This window comes from Halichoerus grypus, chromosome 9, assembly GCF_964656455.1.
Source record: "Halichoerus grypus chromosome 9, mHalGry1.hap1.1, whole genome shotgun sequence".
Taxonomy (NCBI): domain Eukaryota; kingdom Metazoa; phylum Chordata; class Mammalia; order Carnivora; family Phocidae; genus Halichoerus; species Halichoerus grypus.
Window position 1 is genome coordinate 93283249 of NC_135720.1, and position 19652 is coordinate 93302900.

The 19652-nt window shown below is 37.9% G+C and overlaps 1 protein-coding gene across 1 annotated transcript in view; it reads right to left on the reverse strand.

The window, feature by feature from the left end:
* The window catches only part of BEND6 (BEN domain containing 6), a 55264-nt gene that overhangs the window by 22638 nt on the left and 12974 nt on the right, over positions 1 to 19652 (reverse strand). The gene's annotated exons all lie outside the window — the stretch shown is intronic.

The window sequence follows — 19652 nt, forward strand, 5'->3', positions numbered from 1 at the left end:
CATGCTTTCCTTTTAGTTTTAGAAATAATTTTTAAGGTCAATAGCAAGACAATAGTCTGAAAACATGCATTTGAGTTGCAAAACCCAGGCTGTGTTGAGACAGAAAAGGATTTACTCAAATTACTAAGCTTGTGTGTGTGTGTGTGTGTGTATACATATATATATGTATATATACATATATATGTAAAATCAGAGCATAGAATGGAATTTATAAGATCCAAAGGCTGGAGTATAAAGTTTTTTATTTTTAATTTTTATTTTATTTATTTTTTTTAAAGATTTTATTTATCCATTTGAGAGAGAGAGAGAGAGCACAATTAGGGGGGAGGGGCAGAGGGAGAGGGAGAAGCACACTCCCTGTTGAGCAGGGAGTCCAATCCAGGGCTTGATTCCAGGACCCCGAGATCATGACCCAAGCCAAAGTTATACACTTAACCTACTGAACCTTGCAGGCAGCCCTGGAGTATAAAGTTTTTTAAAAATAAACTTTAGGGTAGAAGAGATAATGTTATGACATAAAGAAAGTTTCTGTTGCACAGGAAGGGAAGAGACATTCTGGTGCCAGGAGAAGCCTGGAAAATAAGGAGTTGGGATGGCAGGAAATCAGATTTAAGTGTTTTTGCTCTTCCTGACCCCACTGTTTGGGGGGAAGGTAGATGGGCAGGGGCAAGGGTATATGATAGAAACATCCAGATAAATGAAGAACAATTCTAGAACAACAGGGTTGGCTCCTTGCTTCTCAGTGCATTAAAAACTCCCTAAAGAGGGATACCTGGGTGGCTTAGTCAGTTAAGCATCTGCCTTCGGCTCAGGTCATGATCCCAGGGTCCTGGGATTGAGTCCTGTATTGGGCTCCTTGCTCAGCAGGGAGCCTGTTTCTCCCTCTGCCTGCCACTTTCCCTGCTTGTGCCTGCTCTCTCTCTCTGACAAATAAATAAATTCTTTAAAAAACAAAAAACCCAACTCCTTAAAGAGGTCCCATGTCCAGCATTAACATCAGGGCAATATGGTGCCTCTCTGGATCATAAATCAGAAATGGCCAAAATTAATATCTAGATAGCTGGATAAGAGAAAGCAGCCAGACTCTCCAGAGTTCTTGAAAAGCAGCTAGAGAATCCAAATAGTCCCTGTGTCCTGGTCAGGAGACAGGTAAGTGCTGAGGAAACTGGTGAAATAGAAATAGTTTAGTGTGTAGACAGTGAGTCTACACAATGCCAGAACCTTGTAGAAGATGGCATTGGGCCCCACCCCTGCTGGCAAAGAGAGCCTCTGCAGACAACGGGGTTGAAGGAAGAAGAGGCCAAGACTCACTAGCAGAGCATAAGCAACACATATAAGAGATACTCCCTGAAGTGCTAGGCCCTGGGGAACAGGGGACACTGCACAGCAGAGCACTACAAGACCTCTTCTTCATAAGGCTGTTATTGTTAACAGCAAGAGAAGTAGCTGACTTTCCTAACACAGAGAAACAGACACAGAGAGTTAGACAAAATGAAGAGACAGAGAGGAATATGTCCCAAATGAAAGAACAGACCAAATCATAGCAAGAGACCTAAGCAAAACAGATATAAGTAATATGCCTGATAGATATTTTAAAGTAATGATCATAAAGATACTCACTGGACTTGAGAAAAGAGTGGAGGACATCAGTGAGACCTTTAACACAGACATAAAAAAAGAACCAATCCGAGATCAAGAACACAATAAATGAAATTTAAAATACACTTGATGGTTGGGGCACCTGGGTGGCTCAGTTAGTTAAGTGTCTGCCTTCGGCTCAGTTCATAATGCCAGGGTCCTGGGATCAAGCCCCATGTCCGGCTTCCTGTTCAGTGGGGAGTTTGCTTTTCCCTCTCCTTCTGCCCTCCCCCTGCTCGTGTGCTCTCTCTCTCTCAAATAAATAAAAAAATCTTTAAAAAAATACACTTGATGGAATAAATAGCAGACTAGGTGAAGCAGAGGAATTAATTAATGATCTGGAAGACAGAGTAATGGAAAGTAACCAAGCTGAGCTAAGGAGAGGAAAGAAAATTATGCAAATTGAGAATAATCTTAGGGAAATCAGTGACTCCATCAAGCATAATAACATTTTCATTATAGGGATCTCAGAAGAAGAAGAGAGAGAAAAGGGGGCAGAAAATTTATAAGAAGAAATAATAGCTGAAAACTTCCCTAATCTGGGGAAGGAAACAGATATCCATGTCCAGGAGGCACAGAGATCCACCCCCCCCCCCCCCCCCGCCACCCAATTCAACCCAAGGAAGTCCACACCAAGACAAGTAGTAATTAAAATGAGAAAAAGTAATGATAAAGAAAAATATTTCAAAGCAGCAAGAGAATAGAAGACAGTTACATACAAGGGAAACTCCATAACATTGTTAGTGGATTTTTCAGCAGAAACTTTGCAGGCCAGAAGGGAAGCGGCATGATATATTCAAAGTGCTGAAAGGGAAAAATCTGCAGCCAAGACTACTCTATCCAGCAAGGCTATCATTCAGAATAGAAGGAGAGGTAAAGAGTTTCTCAGAAAAAAAAAAAAAAAGGAATTTGTGACCACTAAAGCAGCTCTACAAGAAATATTAAAGAGGACTGTGAATGGAAAGGAAAGACCATAAATGAGAGTACGAAAAGTAAAAAATACAAAAGGAGTATAAGAAGTATTTTTGTATAAACCAGTCAAGGGTATTCATAAAATGAAAGGATGTAGAATATGACACCATATACCTAAAATGAGGGGAGAAGTGTAAAGCATGGTTTCAAAATTAAGCAATCATCAACCTAATATAGACTGTTCCATGCAGAAGGTGTTATATGCAAACCTAATGGTAACCACAAGTCAAAAACCAGGAAGATATGCAAAGAATAAAGAGAAAGGAATCCAAGTGTATCAGGCCAACAAACCATGAAAGAGGGCAACAGAAGAAAGGATCAGAGAAAACCTATAGAAACAACCACAAAACAAATAACAAAATGTCAACAAATACATATCTACAAATAATTACTTTGAATGTAAAGGAACTTTAAAAAAAATATTTTATTTATTTATTTGAGAGAGAGAGAGAGAGCATGAGCAAGGGGAAAGAGTAGAGGGAGAGGGAGAAGCAGACTCCCCACTGAGGAGGGAGCCTGATGTGGAACTCGATCCCAGGACCCTGTGATCATGACCTGAGCTGAAGGCAGATGCTTAATCAACTGAGCCACCAGGTGCCCCTTGAGTAGTCACTTTAGACCCAGAGATAGAAGCTGCATGTTGAGTAAGGTAGACCAGCGAGATAAGAGTGATCCTCAACATTGTGGAGCTGCCATAGTAAACCCCAACTGCCCTTGCTGTTATGTGAAAGGGAAGTAAACGTATTTGGGTCTTTGTTATAGCCTTTGAAACACACATCATAACTAATGTGGATTTTGGTATCCAGAAGCAAGATATCCAAAACCTGACATATGTTTGAATTACTTAGAGATCAGGTGGTGGGCCAAAAAAGCAAAGATATAACATTGAAAAGCTGCTGACTCTTGTTCGACCTTGGTGACATATTTGGTAAAACTGTCACCTGGAATACCTTGGAAGTCAGATCATGTGCTTACTGAGTCTGGAAAAAAGAAGGACGGTGTGTACCAGTGATTTCTTGTCAGTGACAGCCAGTTTGCAGAGATGGAAGGTTTTCTCCTTCCACCTACATTTAGATTGCAGCCTGTAATCTAAATTTACTGGTAATCAGTGGAAAAGCAATTTACCTTTACATCTAAATAGCAGGAGGTAAGACTGTGATCTCAAGGCTTTCTCAAGAGCTTCTCTTGATATCCATTGAGATCCATCCCAATGGTAAGCATCAACTTCAGTGTGTTACCTTCAAGCTTATTGTTTCACGTGGCCATTAGGTAACTGCCATAAGTTGGAGAGAAAAGAGGCTGAGCGCAGATGCCATAATAAAAGAGGAGAGTTTTGGGGGCGCCTGGGTGGCTCAGTCGTTGAGCATCTGCCTTTGGCTCAGGTTATGATCCCGGGGTCCTGGGATCGAGTCCCACATCGGGCTCCCTGCTCAGTGGGAAGCCTGCTTCTCCCTCTCACACTCCCCCTGCTTGTGTTCCCTCTCTAGCTGTCTCTCTCTGTCAAATAAATAAATAAAATCTTAAAAAAAAAAAAAGAGGAGAGTTTCCAGGCTAATTTATGACCAATTAAGATCTCTGGCTTAGTTACTTGCCATGGAACCAAATAGAAATAAGTAGTTTGGAAAGCTATAAACTTTTTAAAGAAAACAAATTGCTAAAGAAATTACAACACTGGCCTGCAAGATCATGTGACTATTTTACTCCTCAAGGAACCACTGGGTCTCCCAAACCTGCACCATTAAATTGAAATAAGATGTCATTTTCTCCCATCATTGCCAAAAAAATGAAATATGAATATCAATGCTAAGTGTTGGTAGGGAAATACAAATATAGGAGCCCCTCATGCCCTGCTTTTGGGCATATGGACTGATGTAGACATTCTGGAAAGCAGTCTTATAATATCTAGTCAAATGAACTAGAAACAAACATATAACTTATAAGCCACAAATCACCCTTCTAGGTGTTTATTCCAGAGAAAACCTCATTTGTTTCTTAAAAAGACAGGTACGAGAAGATTTATTTTTTCATTGTTTGTAGTAGCAAGATGCTATAGGAAATTTAGGTGTTAATCATTGGAGAAAAGGATAAGTAAAATTTGGTGCTATGCAGTAGTTAGATACAATGGATCAGACATATAATAGCAATATAAGTAGATGTTAAAAACAGAGCTGATTGAAAAATCAGAAACAGATTGAGGTATATATCATGATACCAATGTACTACTAAATGATGTATCTATAAGGTTGTACAATGCAGTGTGATCTGTAAGAAGGAAAAGGTTGGAAACAAGCCATATCCATCATAGGAGACTGGCTAAATAAAGACTGGTACATAGACACAGTGGAATAATATGGAGCTGTAAAAAAGAGAAAGTTCTTTATATACTAGTGGAAAGATCTTAAAAAAATGTTAAGTCAAAAAGCAAAGTACAAAGCAGCATATCTGGTAAGTTACTTTTTTGTGTAAGAGAGGGGACAAAAATATCTATTTTAATATTTGCTTTATTTGAACAAAGAAACACTATAAGGATGAACAAGAAAGCAATAAATGTGGTTACCTATGGTGGGTGGGTGGGAGGTGGGAACAGGGTGGATGGGAGACAGGGATGTGAGGGAGAATTTTCACTGTTTACCTTAAAAAATATATATATATTTACATATTAATATATATATTTATATATATTAAAATATATACCTTTTGATTTTTTTTAACTCAGAAAAGCTTTATTTTTTATTTAGCTTTCTGACTCTGTTCTTGTGTCTTCAACACTTTAACAATCATTCTCTGCTCAATAAAGTACACTTAATCCTGTCATGCACACATTTAGCACACATGGAACCACCATGGGCCCTGCTGACATGTTTTTTTCATTTTAGAGAACCTCATAAGAACTTTAAAGATTTATTTATTTACTTGAGAGAGAGAGCATGCATGTGCGCAAGCTGGGGTAGGGGGAGGGCAGAAGGGGAGGGAGAGGGAATCTCAAGCAGGCTCCTCACTGAAGAAGGAGCCCGACTCAGGCTTGCTCTCAGGATTCTGAGATCATGACCTAAGCCAAAATCAAGAGTCAGACATTTAACCAATTGAGCCACCCAGGCACCCCTAGATCCTAGTAAGAACTTTAAGTCTCACAGCACAAACTCCTTAAAGATGGACTGAGAACACTCAACAAGCAAATTTTGCCAGTTTCCCAATCTTCTTGGTATAAAGGTAAACAGTTCCATTACCAGGGTTTTGGGAAAGCCTAGTTTTGCTAAGGGTGTATTGTATGATACCCTATGATAGTGTGTCAAATGCCGGACCATCCTGAATGCCTCTAGACACCATCCCTGGAAGATTAAAAAATATTTTAAACCATGAGAATGTATAGTATGTATTTAAAAAAATAAGAATACATGCACATAGCAAACTACATGTATTACAAAGACATACACAAATGTATGTATTACAAAGACACACAAGTAAAATGAAAACAGGATAAACACATTATTGGGTTGTCCAAATAAGAGGACAATGGGAGTGGGCAATTCAAATTAAAAAGGAATAAATCAATAAAAATAAGAAAGGAGCCCAGATCAAACCAGGATGAACATGGGCCACAAACTGAAGTTAAAAAAGAAAAGAAACAGTAAATCTTAAAGAAGAGGTATTTCAATTTCTTCAGTACTTTTTGAGAGGAAAAATAGTTTCTGACAAGTTTGCTGCTCTTTCATTTCCCAGAATATGAGGGAAAGTTTGAACAATGGCATAATTGGCCATACTCAAATAGAAGCAGGTAAAATGTCTTTTGAGTATGTTTCTAACTCAACTTGTTCAACGTTACAAAGAGAACATGAAATTTTATTCCCTTGGTTGAACAAAGAATTAAAGGGAACAATAAGTCAATAGAAGAAGGGAAAGTATTAAGTAAAAAATTAGGAAAAGGATTATGGAATTATGCTGGAGCTAGATAATAAAATTATATTAAGGTAACAGAACACCAACCTGTCCTTTATCCATGTCACTATTTGCATTCTCTGAGTCCATTGTCTCTGTTCTTTTCCTCTTTCCTTTTCTAAAAGCTTGGGTTTTGGTAATGTCATCTGTTTGCAAGATCTTCTGCATTTTCTCAAGTAGTTATCAAAGATTTTCTGAAATTGTAGGAAGAGGGAATGCCCATGTAGATGATGCTATTCTGAACGTAGCCCCCAAATTAATGTTTTTCCTTAAAAACAAAAACAAAAAAAGATACATAATGTATTTACAACTATATTTTTGTTTCATAACGGCAGTAGCCACTCAAGTAAAGTTCTTTTACTAAATGCTTTCTATCTTTCTCCTGCTGACCAATTTTGTACACATTTTCATTTGATTCAATATCTTTTTTTTTTTTTAAGATTTTATTTATTTATTTGACAGAGAGAGACACAGGGAGAGAGGGAACACAAGCAGGGGGAGTGGGAGAGGGAGAAGCAGGCTCCCTGCTGAGCAAGGAGCCTGATGCGGGGCTTGATCCCAGGACCCTGGGATCATGACCTGAGCCGAAGGCAGATGCTTAACGACTGAGTCACCCAGGTGTCCCCATTTGATTCAATATCTTTCAATTTCATCATCATCATGAGGATGTCTTGTTTCCATGATGTGCCCGGTATGCAGTGATTTTATAAAATGAAATAGTGTGAAAATTTTTCATCTTCACAAGTTTTTTCTTGTCAGTCAGTTATAAGGAGTCTAAAAACCAACATAGAAACATAAATTTATGCAGACAGTATTTCACAGGACCAAAGTTATAAAAGGCATTAATAATAGTAGATCTCATCAGGATCAAAGTATTCCAAGGGAGATCAATAAAAATTGCTTAGAAGTTTGTTTTGTTTTTTCTGAAAACTCTATAGTTTTGAGGTGGAAGATTTTGCTTGGTGTAAATTTAAGAATTTACCATAAAGAATGGAAGAAAAATATACCTCAAAAGCAAAGATACATTTCATAAAAAATTTTAAAGGATAATCATTTTTCAAAATCTGAAAAGCAGATGATAATTCTTAGGTAGAACAGGGTTGAAATGATCAAATTTAATTTTTGTTATGCACAGATGGTGTAGTACATTTGGTCTTAGCATCCTTATTACTCGCACATATTGGTTTGTTTCTATGAAGACACATTTAATTATAAATATCTTTAAATACAGAAGGGGCTGAACTTAAAGGGACTTCAAGAAATATGTAGACTATTGAGTAGAAGGTAACGTATGCGCCTTACCAAAGTATACTAAATAATTCTTTTAGAAAATATGGCACTTTTACCTACTTTAAGAGAAGTCCTCATTCTTTACTCCAAACATGAAATAATATTTGGAATTGCCTTGCCAAAATTGCTTGTTGTGACTCTTTAAAAACTTACTTTGGGTTTTATTTATTTATTTATTTTTAAAGATTTATTTATTTGACAGAAGAGAGCACGAGAGAGCACAAGCAGGGGGAGCAGCAGAGGGAGAGGGAGAAGCAGGCTCCCTGCTGAGCAGGGAGCCCAATCCGGGACTCGATCCTAGGACCCTGAGATCATGACTTGAGCCGAAGGCAGACGCTTAACCGACTGAGCCACCCAGGCGTCCCTGGGTTTTTAAAATATATGAATAATATTTCAGTTCATACATGGAATTGAACTGTCATATCTGACTCACAAATATCAGGGATTTTACCTAGCATCAAGCTTTATTAATAATTTTAATGATACAAGCAATCAAGAGGCACAGGTCAAGTAGGGAGAGGTTTAGGGCATCCTGCTGGCTTTGTAGGTCCCTCCTTCTCAGATCACATAGGTACTCTGTGGTCTAGAAGAAGTGAGGCCTCTAAATGAGGTTTGAGGGTCACCTCACACAGTGGGGAGTGTATAAGTTGTAACACATCTCCATTTTATATCTCCATTTTATACCTCAGAGTTGTATAGCTTGCATGACCTTTTCTAGGAAGTTATAAACCCATAGGTTCTAGGTATGTTTGCCTAAGCAATCCTAAATCAGGGATATATAATTTAGAACATTCCATAGATAAAAACTTCACTCCTAGCAAATATCATTAATCCATTTACCCAGAGCAAGGTCGACAAACAATTTCTATAAAGGTCGCATAGTAAACATTTTAGGCTTTGCAGGTCAAGAGGCAAAATTGAGGATATTATGTAATCCTTAAATACCAAAAAAGAAAATAAGTTTTTACAGAATTTTATTCATAAAATTGAAAATATACTATTAATAATTGAATACAACTTTTTGTAAGACAGTTCTACTAATGAGAATAGAATTAAAAAAAAACATCTTGTTTAATTGGGGTTCCAAGTTTTCCCCACCGTCAAAATACATTTCCAAGTATTCATTTGTTAATACTGACCTGCAATGAGATTATATGTATTCCATATTTGAAAATGTCTTTCACACCGTGCTTGCTTCGGCAGCACATATACTAAAATGTCTTTCACACCAACAGGTATTGCCATATATTGATAGTAATCCATGAGTTTATAATTTTCTTAATTGAGATAAAATTCACATAACATAAAATTCACCATTTTAACCATTTTAAGTATATGTTCACTGGTTTTTTAGTACATTCACAATATTGTACAATCATCACCAAGAAAGTTCATACCTCCCAATATAAGTTAATAATTTTAATTGAGAATATTCACCTCTTAGTAGACTTTTATAGAATTCTATTAAATTTGTTTGATATTTGCCATTTTAGTGTGCCATTCCATTGCTGCAATTAATTACTTCCAATTAAAGGTTAGATAGAAGCTCCTCATTGCCCAGTTAAATGTATTTTTTTAGATTTATTTATTTATTTTAGATAGAGAAAGAGAGAGAGGGAGTGCGGGAGAGGGGCAGAAGGAGAGAATCTTTAAATAGACTCCCTGCAGGGTGCAGAGCCCAGGAGGATGCTGGGCTCGACCTCATGACCCATGAGATCATGACCTGAGCTGAAACCAAGAGTGGGATGCTTAATGCACTGAGACATTCAGGTGCCCCTTAAATGTATTTTGGAATAGGAAAATTTTCTTTGTCTTTGCATTAAAGTCTGAAACACAATACTAGAACTGTAGCTTGAACTGGGGTACATCTGGTGCAAATTTGACTGGAGATGAACATCTCAATTCTTGTTATAACTTTTGGCATCAGGGGAAGTATATAAAGCAGCCTGAGACATTACTTATGAGTGACATATTAGTTGTTATTGAAATGACTTTACCTCGGTGTAATTTTTGCATATAAGTACTTGTTTTGTCTTGTAATTTTGTCTTGTAGTTTGTTAATGAATTCATTAAGAAACATTATCAAGTCTGTTACAAAAGGTAATTTCCATTAGCCATTCAGTGTTCCAAAAGCCACTCAGCATTCCATAGGAGTGGTTGAGGGCAGTTCCCATTCCCAGAAATTTCAGTCTTGGCCCTAAGCTCACACATTTGCAGTGAGACTTCACCACTGGTAGTTATGGAAATGTTGTATAGCAGGGCAAGTCAGAATACTCAACTTCTATTTCTGAAAAAATTCATGGAACTGATTATGGTCAAATCCACAAGAAAGAAGTTCACCATTGGCACTATTGCTTCAATAATGATAATGATATTTTCAGAAATTGCAAGGTGATCTTAAAATTTATATGGAAATGCAAGAGATCGACAATGGCCAAAACAATCTTGAAAAAGAAGGAATTTGGAATACTCACAATTCCCAATTTTAAATCTTACTACAAACCTATAGTAAGCAAAACAGTGTGGTACTGGCATAAGGATAGACATATAAATCATTAGAATAGAATTGAGAGTCCAGAAATAAGCCTTTACATTTATGATCAATTGATTTTTGACAAGTTTGCAAAGACAAGTAAGTGAGGAAAGAAGAGTCTTTGCAGCAAATGGTGCTGAAACAACTGAATATTCATATGCAAAAGAGCGAATCCTACTTCACAGTATATGCACAAATTAATTCAAAATTTACATTTAGATCATAGACCTAAATGTAAGAACTAAAACTATAAACCCTTAGAAGCAAACATAGGAGTAAATTTTATGATCTTGGGTTAGGCAATGATCTTATAAATATGACAACAAAAGTGTTATTCACAAGTTAGACTATCAAGAAAGTAAAAAAGGCAACCCACACAATGGAAGAAAATATTTGAAAATAAATCTCATAAGGGGCTTGTATACATGATATATAAAGAACTCTTACAATGCAATAATAAAAAGACAGCCCAGTTTTTTAAATGGACAAAGGATTTAAACAGGCATTATTTCAAAGAAGATACACAAATAGCCAATAATCACATGAAAAGATGCTTAATATCATTAATCATTACAGAAATGCTCATAAAAACTATGATGAGATGTCACTTCATACACACCAAGATGGCTATCAACCAAAAAGACAGAAAAAAACAAGTGTTGGTAAAGATGCGAGGACATTGGAACCCTTATACATTGCTGGTGGGATTTTATTTTATTTTATTTTATTTATTTTATTTTATTTTATTTTATTTTTTAAAGATTTTATTTATTTGACAGAGAGAGCACAAGCAGAGGGAGAGAGAGGGAGAAGCAGCCTCCCTGCTGAGCAAGGAGCCCGATGTGGGACTCGATCCCAGGACCTGGGATCATGACCCAGGCCGAAGGCAGCTGCTTAACCGACTGAGCCACCCAGGCGTCCCATGCTGGTGGGATTTTTATTTATTTATTTATTTATTTTTAAAAGATTTTATTTATTTTTATTTGAGAGAGAGAGAATGAGAGAGAGCGAGTACATGAGAGGGGGGAGGGTCAGAGGGAGAAGCAGACTCCCTGCCGAGCAGGGAGCCCGATGCGGGACTCGATCCAGGGACTCCAGGATCATGACCTGAGCTGAAGGCAGTCGCCCAACCAACTGAGCCACCCAGGTGCCCCATGCTGGTGGGATTTTAAAATGGTGCAGGCATTTTGGAAAAAAGTTTGGGAGTTCCCCAAAAAGTTAAACATTGAATCATCCTGTAACACATCAATTCTACTCCTAAGTATATACCCAAGAGAAATGAAAACATATATCCATGCAAAAACTTGTAGACAAATGTGCATAGTTATATTATTCATAATAGCTAAAATGTAGAAAATCCCAAATGTCTATCAACTCATGAAGAGATAAATAAAATGTAGCATCCTTAGAGTGAAATATCATTCAGCAATGAGAAATAAAGTTCTGGTACATGTTAGAACATGTATGAGCTTTGGAAATATGCTAAGTGGAAGACACCAGTCACAAAAGATCACACATTATGTGATTCCATTTATATGAAATGTCAAAAATAGAGACAGAAAATTTATAGAGACAGAAAATAGATTGGTGGGTTCTTAGGGGTAAGAGATTGTGGGGGTGGGGAGTAGGTATGATTGCTAATGCATATAAGAATGTCCTTTCATTGGGCGCCTGGGTGGCTCAGTTGGTTAAGCAACTGCCTTCGGCTCAGGTCATGATCCTGGAGTCCCAGGATCGAGTCCCACATCGGGCTCCCTGCTCGGCAGGGAGTCTGCTTCTCCCTCTGACCCTCCTCCCTCTCACTCCCTCTCATGCTCTCTGTCTCTCGTTCTCTCTCTTGCAAATAAATAAAATCTTAAAAAAAAAAAAAAATTAAAAAAAAAAAAAAAAAAAAAAAGAATGTCCTTTCATTTAGAGAGAACAAAAATGTTTCTTAAAAAGTGGATTGTGGTGATGGTTGCACAACTCTGTGAATATACAAAAAATATTGAATTATACACTTCAAATGGGTGAATTGCATGGTATATGCATAATATTTCAATAAAGCTATTTAAAAAAAGATGTAGTAAGTTCAAATGTTTTCTGCAAAGTACCTGCTGATAAATAATAGAATGAATAACAGTAGGCTTTAAACACCTTATATTTTCACAAGTTTTGTAAATTTGTCCGACTAAACGCTTTTCTGCTCCACACACATTTTTACCACCATCGGTTGTAACACATCTTAGTAGATTCCACTTCAGGTTGTATTTAATCATTGTTTTCTCAACTCCTTTGAAAATACTGTCTCCTGTAGTTGTTTCACAAAGACTATAGAGGCTAATTTGTCAGTCACTCTAAACTCAGCAATTACTCCCAAATAAACAAGAACAACTGAGTGGTATCAGTAGCATCTGTTGACTCATCAAGCACCAAGAAAAACTCAAAGTCATTTGCCCTGTTTTTAAATTGATTATTATGTTGTTCCTGATGTTCTCAGTTCTTTGAGCAACTGCTTTTGCTGAAAGTCTAATGATCTTAAGTTAAGTTTATTTTTTTTCCAGGTTCATGTCTTTAGCTACTGCAATCAAGCATGATTTAATTAACTCACTATCTGTTAATGGTTTTCCTTGTGTGGCTAACAAATGAACCACTCAGAAACTTATTTCAGATGCAGACTCACTTTCATTTCATTTCATTTTGTTTTGTTTCATTTGTTTGTTTAGTAAGCTCTGCACCCAATGTGGGGCCTGAACTCATGACCCCAAGACCAAAAGTCGCATGCTCCACTGACTGAGCCGGCCAGGCACCTCCATTTCTTATCTTTGTGAAGAAATTCTACTGGGACGAGATATTTCATTTTGCTTTATTTATTTATTTATTTATTTATTTATTTATTTATTTATTTTTACAGTTGCTGTCCTGTGAATTGGAAATATTGTGATGAGTGCTTAGTTTGGTAATATTGACACATATCATGTTCTTTTAGCACACTTACGGTATCACTGGATCATAAACACAAGGCTTTGCCACCTGATTTGATAACAAAATAAGCCTGTGGCTTTAAAAGCATGAAATACAGTTTTCTCTTTTTTTTGTTTTTTGACATGATTGGCATGCACCAGTAATAAAAAAATAAGATAAAATGCCACAATGTGATAATATGCATGATACTGAAACACTGTGAAGTTATCGTAACTGCATTACTGTGATTTGTGGGGCCCTGAGCAGCAGTACAAAGTGATAAGATTGCCTCATACGGTTTCTGTCACAACTACTCAAGTCTGCCCTCATAGCATGAAAGCAGCCATAACAAGATGCAAAAACCTCAGTGTGGGTATGTTCCACTAAAACTATTTATGGACACTGAAACTTTAATTTTACAAAATTTTCACATATCATGGCATGTTGTTCTTATATTGATTTTTTTCGACTATTTAAAAATGTAAAGAACATTCTTAGCTTGCATGCTGCATAAAAACAGGTGGCAGGCAGATGAGCAGTAGTTTGCTGAACCCCATGGGGGCTCAGTTATCATACTTAAATGGAGTTTAAACTGTATCATCTGCTTTCTTTTTGTTCATCTTCATTTTCCTGCAGAGCAAGCCAGCTGCTTTAACTTCTTTTGCCTCAGTGCCTTACTTCACTGTACATTACTACTAATAAATTAAGAACAGTACTTGAGAGACATAATATACAGCAGGTAAGATCCTACAGCAAATTATTATTATTTGATAAAGTTGAATTTTGCCAGATTTAACTGATAGGGACCTGTTAAGTATCATTTAGTGATGGTGACAGATACCAGACTCCTAGGTCACTGGGGTTGAGGATAACCCCAGGGGTGGAGGGAAGGGAATAGGGAGTTATTGTTTAATGGGTATAGAGTTTCGGTTTTGCAAGATGAAAAGGGTTCTGGAGATGGATGGTGGTGATGGTCGCACAACAATGTGAATATACTTAATGCCCCTGAATTATACACCTTAAAATGGTTAAGATGGTAAATTTTATGTTATATGTTTTTACCACAATAAGAAAATTGGAGAAAATTAGTTTATAAAAATGTTGTTTTTGTAATATCCCTACCTGTACTAAAATCTTAGTTACAGAGCAAATCTCAAGTTTCTTCAAAAACACACAATTCTTTCAAGACTGACCAGCAGGGACATATCTAACTTCTTTTAGAATGACTACTTTTCAGTAGACTTCAGGCCAATATTCTGTTAAAACATCCACAAACAGATGATTCAATGTTTATACTACCTGCTAATTAACAAATTCAGAAAGGATGTTGTGAACTTGGTAATGTATTAAATACTCCTCTTAGTTCCTAATAGTAGAAAATTCACCATGTAGTTATCATCCCCTCTTTATTTTTTGCTAGCAGACAGCGTTTCATTAATTCCCAAGGTAGTACTTGTAGGATGTGAAATTAAACATAAACACAGCCATGAGAACACCCATGATATGTGTTTGGTTGGATAATATAAGTCAGCGGCTTTCAACCATTTTTTGGCAGTTCACAGTGAAAAATACAGTTTACATTTTGATCCAGGAAATACACACACAAAACTAAAACAAAACTTCATGAAACATTCTTACCCTTACTACATGTAATGCACTCTCTCAGTTTCTCTGTTGCTCCTGACCTGGCAAGGTGCTAAATGACCCAGCTTTTGTCTTATCTGCAGTTAGGGTGACCGGTTTACTTTCATCTTGATATATTCAGGAAGAAGACTTCTATAGCAGAGAGGTATTAGCACAGAAATCAGAGGCTGGGAATGGTGGAAGACAATCTTTACCTGTTCCACAATGTCATTTATCTCCACCAGTTGTCTATGAAAAGCCTGTAGCCATGTGTGGAATTGTCTGAAAGCTTGCACAAGAAAGTATATGCAAAACTTAAAGAGACTCTGGACGAGTTTTCCTGTGGTTCTAGGGCCTCCAAAATATTTTCTAAGAAATACCAGTTTTTGTGAGTAGTTTTTCCTTGGCTATTTTTCTGTTACTATCTTCCCTGCACCCCCACCAACCCTCGGTATTGATGCGACTTTTCCCCATTTATCAGAAACACAGATGCCAAGTTAAACATAAAGAAAAATAAGAATCAATTAAAAGTTCTATTTTAGAATAACTATAAGTCATGTAAATCATCTTCCATTTCATATTTTCTTGATTAATGCAGGACATTCTATTCATCTTGAAAGTTGAGGGCAAGATGAGATCATTATGCTTTTTGCTTTAAGTAATTGTACTCTAGAACATTAAATTTTAGACCAACTTCTAAAATTCACGAAATGTAATAGTTCTGATGCAAGAATCAATGACTATGCATTAAAAATGAGGAGTGAATCAACTTTTGAATATTAATTTATCATATCAATTATAACATGAAAGGAGAAACCAATTTCTCTTTGAAATATCTGCCCCATTATACCCTATATTAATATATATTAATGAAATAGTTGGTTACCATTTAGATAGTCTCTATTATTTTTGTACCTTTATAGTTTCAAAAGCTGAGGTCTAAACATAATGTGCTGAGTCACATATTTCAGATAATTTACTTAATAAATCACCTTAAGTGGTTTGCCCCCTCATCTACTACCAACAATTTTCTCACTCTAATTTTCTTTCATACCATGTTAAAGCAACATAAAGCAAAATAAAAAAAAAGCAATGATCAGCTACATTTCACATTTTTTTATTAAGTTATTTCTCTACCTCCTATATATAGGTCATTAGAAAAATACATTCATGTGTCTTTATGAGTGACAGTATTTTTCTTCAATAGATTCATAGAATAATGAAGATGGGAGGAAATGTAAGAGACCATCTCCTCTCTGTTACCTGTATTGCCAAGCCTGGGTGTGGGCAGCCATAAGGCAAGTCAGGACTAGGAATTTAGAAAAGGTTGGAGAATGCAAGTATTGATGGAAAAAGGAAGCCCAAGGAAATGGAATGGATCTACTTAATCCAGCTGAAGTCTAGAAAGCTACCTAAAAGCAAGGAAGTATGATAGATGAATACAGTGAGTTCAAAGTGAGGGAGCCAACCTCAAGGTTCAGGAGTGTCAAAGACTGAGAGGAACAGGGAGCTCAGAGGTGGTGGCATTTTGGGACAAGGTTGTGAATTCTTGATTCCACAGTAGAGAAATGGCTCAAACAGCCAAGGGAGGCAGAACCTCAGGCAGATATACCTCCTGTTCACAGAAAGAAGGGGGAGACTAAACCTGTCCTCCTACCAAAGGATTGAAAGCTTAGTGAAATACCTTTTTTTGTTTGTTTTCTTGCTATGTAGGTCACTCGAGAGACTCTTCCAGTCTGAATCTTTTGTGAATATATTAGATGATAAAGCAGGGTCACACAGGACCTAGAATCAATCAAACTGTCCGGATCCCTAACCATAGATCCAATACTTACTAATCACGTAACATTTCTGTCTCTGTTTCCCCATCTGTGAATAATAACAGTACCCCATCATGAGTTGATATCGTAGGTATATTAATAGCATATTCATTATTTTATTTATTTAGTTTATTAATAGTAGTATTTTTATTAGTAACTGAAGGAAAAAGACCCAGATCCCCCTTATACAAGCTTAGATCAAACATGTAGTGTGTGTGTATGTGTGTATGGGGGGGGATGTTTACAAGCAGCAGTGGTGGGGGAGGCATTAAGAAACATAGTTAATTAATCTGGATGCCTATGATGCTATGTTAAACAAACCACAGTCTTATTTAAAAATATAAAGACAAATTATTAGGGCTATCCATTTTTTTAAAAGTAGGCTCATACCAACATGGGGCTTGAACTCAAGACCCTGAAACAAGAGTTGTATGCTCCACCGACTGAGCCAGCCAGGCACCCCAAGAGCTATCTTTTTTAGGAAAGACAGTCAGATGGTCTCTAACAGAGGCCTTTTTCCAAAGTGGGACTCTGCTTAGCCCCCCCAAACTTGTTTAGCTTCCTGGAGGTGCTGACTTGAATTTACCCAAGTGATAGTGATGGGGCAATGAAATAATAAGAATGGATCTATAATTTTTCAACAAAAGAAGTCTTGCTGCATTGAAGGATAGAGGAAGTGGTCTAGGCAAATCCTTCATAGGCTAAAAGGGAGGAGCAGATCCCTCGTGTGCTGGGAAACAGTTGATATACTGCTGGAGTGTCTGGTTGGCCCTCATTCATCTGGTTTGGGTTAGTCTAAGGACAGTCAGAAGAGAGATAGGGTAGCTGCCCAGCAAACCTAACTGGGAGGAATTCCTTTAGGGGTGAGGCTACAGTGGGCAGGGAGGCAGTGTAAATGAAAAGCATGCAACAGAAACTGTATGGTTTTTGAAGTGCTGGAGAATCGTGATGGCATTTGCCATCTTGGGGGAAATTCTATATCTCTAAGCCTCAAGGTCCTTATCTATAAAGAGATGAGTAGTACTTACCCATGGTTGCTGTGAGGATTAAATGAGTAAATGTATGTAAAAACATTTAGCAGAAACTTAGCAGAGAATAGATACTCAGCAAGTGTTAGCTACTACTAAAACAACTTGGTAGTCCACCCCAGGATAATCATTCAGTAACGAGGAAGCTCAGGACATGGTGTCCCATGCTGTTTGAGTGAGAGAGAGAGAGAGGTGGATAAGATTATACCGACCAACTCCCAGGGTGCTGCTGCTGGTGCCCCTTAATCTAGGCACTAAGACCCAGACTTCAACAGCTCGCAGGTGGCAGACCGCCAGGGGGTCTGGTACACTACTCGCAGTCCTACCGTGTCTTCTCAAGGAGGATTCCTGCCTCATTTCAAATGGCCACAAAATGAAATTGTGCAAAGAATGGTGCTCACTAGAGCGAAGAGTCTGAGCCACTCAATAAATGGCGTCAGTTCAAAGTTGGTCTCTGTGTGGAACGCATGAATGTTGTGCCACTAAACCCTTCATAGGCTAGAGGGTCAGAAGGGAACTTGGAGGAAATAGAACCAGCCAAACCGAGAGATCAGAACACCCCTGGAAACTGGGCCTGCCCACTGGAGTGAGAAAGTCACATGATGAAATAATAAGCCTCATGATGTGGCAGAATGGGATCACAGTGATAAGACAATGAGATCCAATGTTCTGAAAATATGGTGGTGCGGTGGAGTCAAGGTTCATAAGTATGGCAAGTGTGGGAAGCTAGAGATACAGGTGGATGGAGCTGAGCACTTGGCATGGACAGGAGGTCTTCCATACCAAATAAAGGAATTATCCTGGTGGGATTGAGGGCCCCAGTTACCAAGTCTCCATAGAAGGATGAATGGTGAAAAGCTTCATAGACTGTGACTTGAGGCAGGATTTAGGAAAAGTAATTGCTACATTTGCCAGGATGTCTAGGAGTAGCTTTGGGGAGCCTGATATTAAGTCCTTCTGCCTTTCTTTTAAGCCTTAAGACTATGGAGTCCTTGCAGACTCTGAGCTCAAGACCAAATTTTAGTACCAGTGTTTTTGGCTCAGAATGGGTTTATGCATCCAAATATCTAGATATAAATTGGGATGCTTAACTGGTCTGAAGGTAGCTCAGGAATCAAGTTAGCCCTTCCCATGACAGCAGTCTGTGGAAGTGGTCCTAGATAGTTAACACAGTCTTCCTTTTCAGGGTTAGAACAATATCTCAATGAGAGTTAACCTTAGGGAACTCATTTTTCTCTTTCCTAATCTGTTCAAAGTTGCAAGAGGACAGGAAACTCACAGCACATCATCTCCAGTTAGTCTCAGGGTGGGCAGCATTTGCCTGCATTTGGGAGATGTCCCAGAACTTTTATATATTAGAGTTGAGAAATTCCTCTGCTCATGCTAAGACTCTTCTCCCAGTCTCAAGGAGGTACCTAGGTGATGCTAATGTTGATGGACTGAGAGAAGCATTTGATACTGCAGAAGCCTTGGAATCTCTTTGGATCTGTATGGTTCTGATAATTCTCTCTCTCCCTCTCCCTCTCTCCCCCTCGCTTCTTCCCTTCCTCCCTCTCTATTTTGTTTTTTTTTTTTAAGATTTTATTTGTTTGCCAGAGAGAGAGAGAGAGAGAGAGAGAGAGAGAGAGAGCGCACAAGTGGGGGGAGGGGCAGCAGGCAGAGGGAGAAGCAGGCTCTCCGCTGAGCAAGGAGCCCAGTGCGGGACTCCATCCCAGGACCCTGGGATCATGACCTGAGCTGAAGGCAGACGCTTAACCAACTGAGCCACCCAGGCATCCCTCTCTTTTGTTCTTAATAACTCTTTAAGAACTTGATGAAAACTATGGACCATGGTCCCCAAAAGAGACCCACATTTTTATATATAATTTC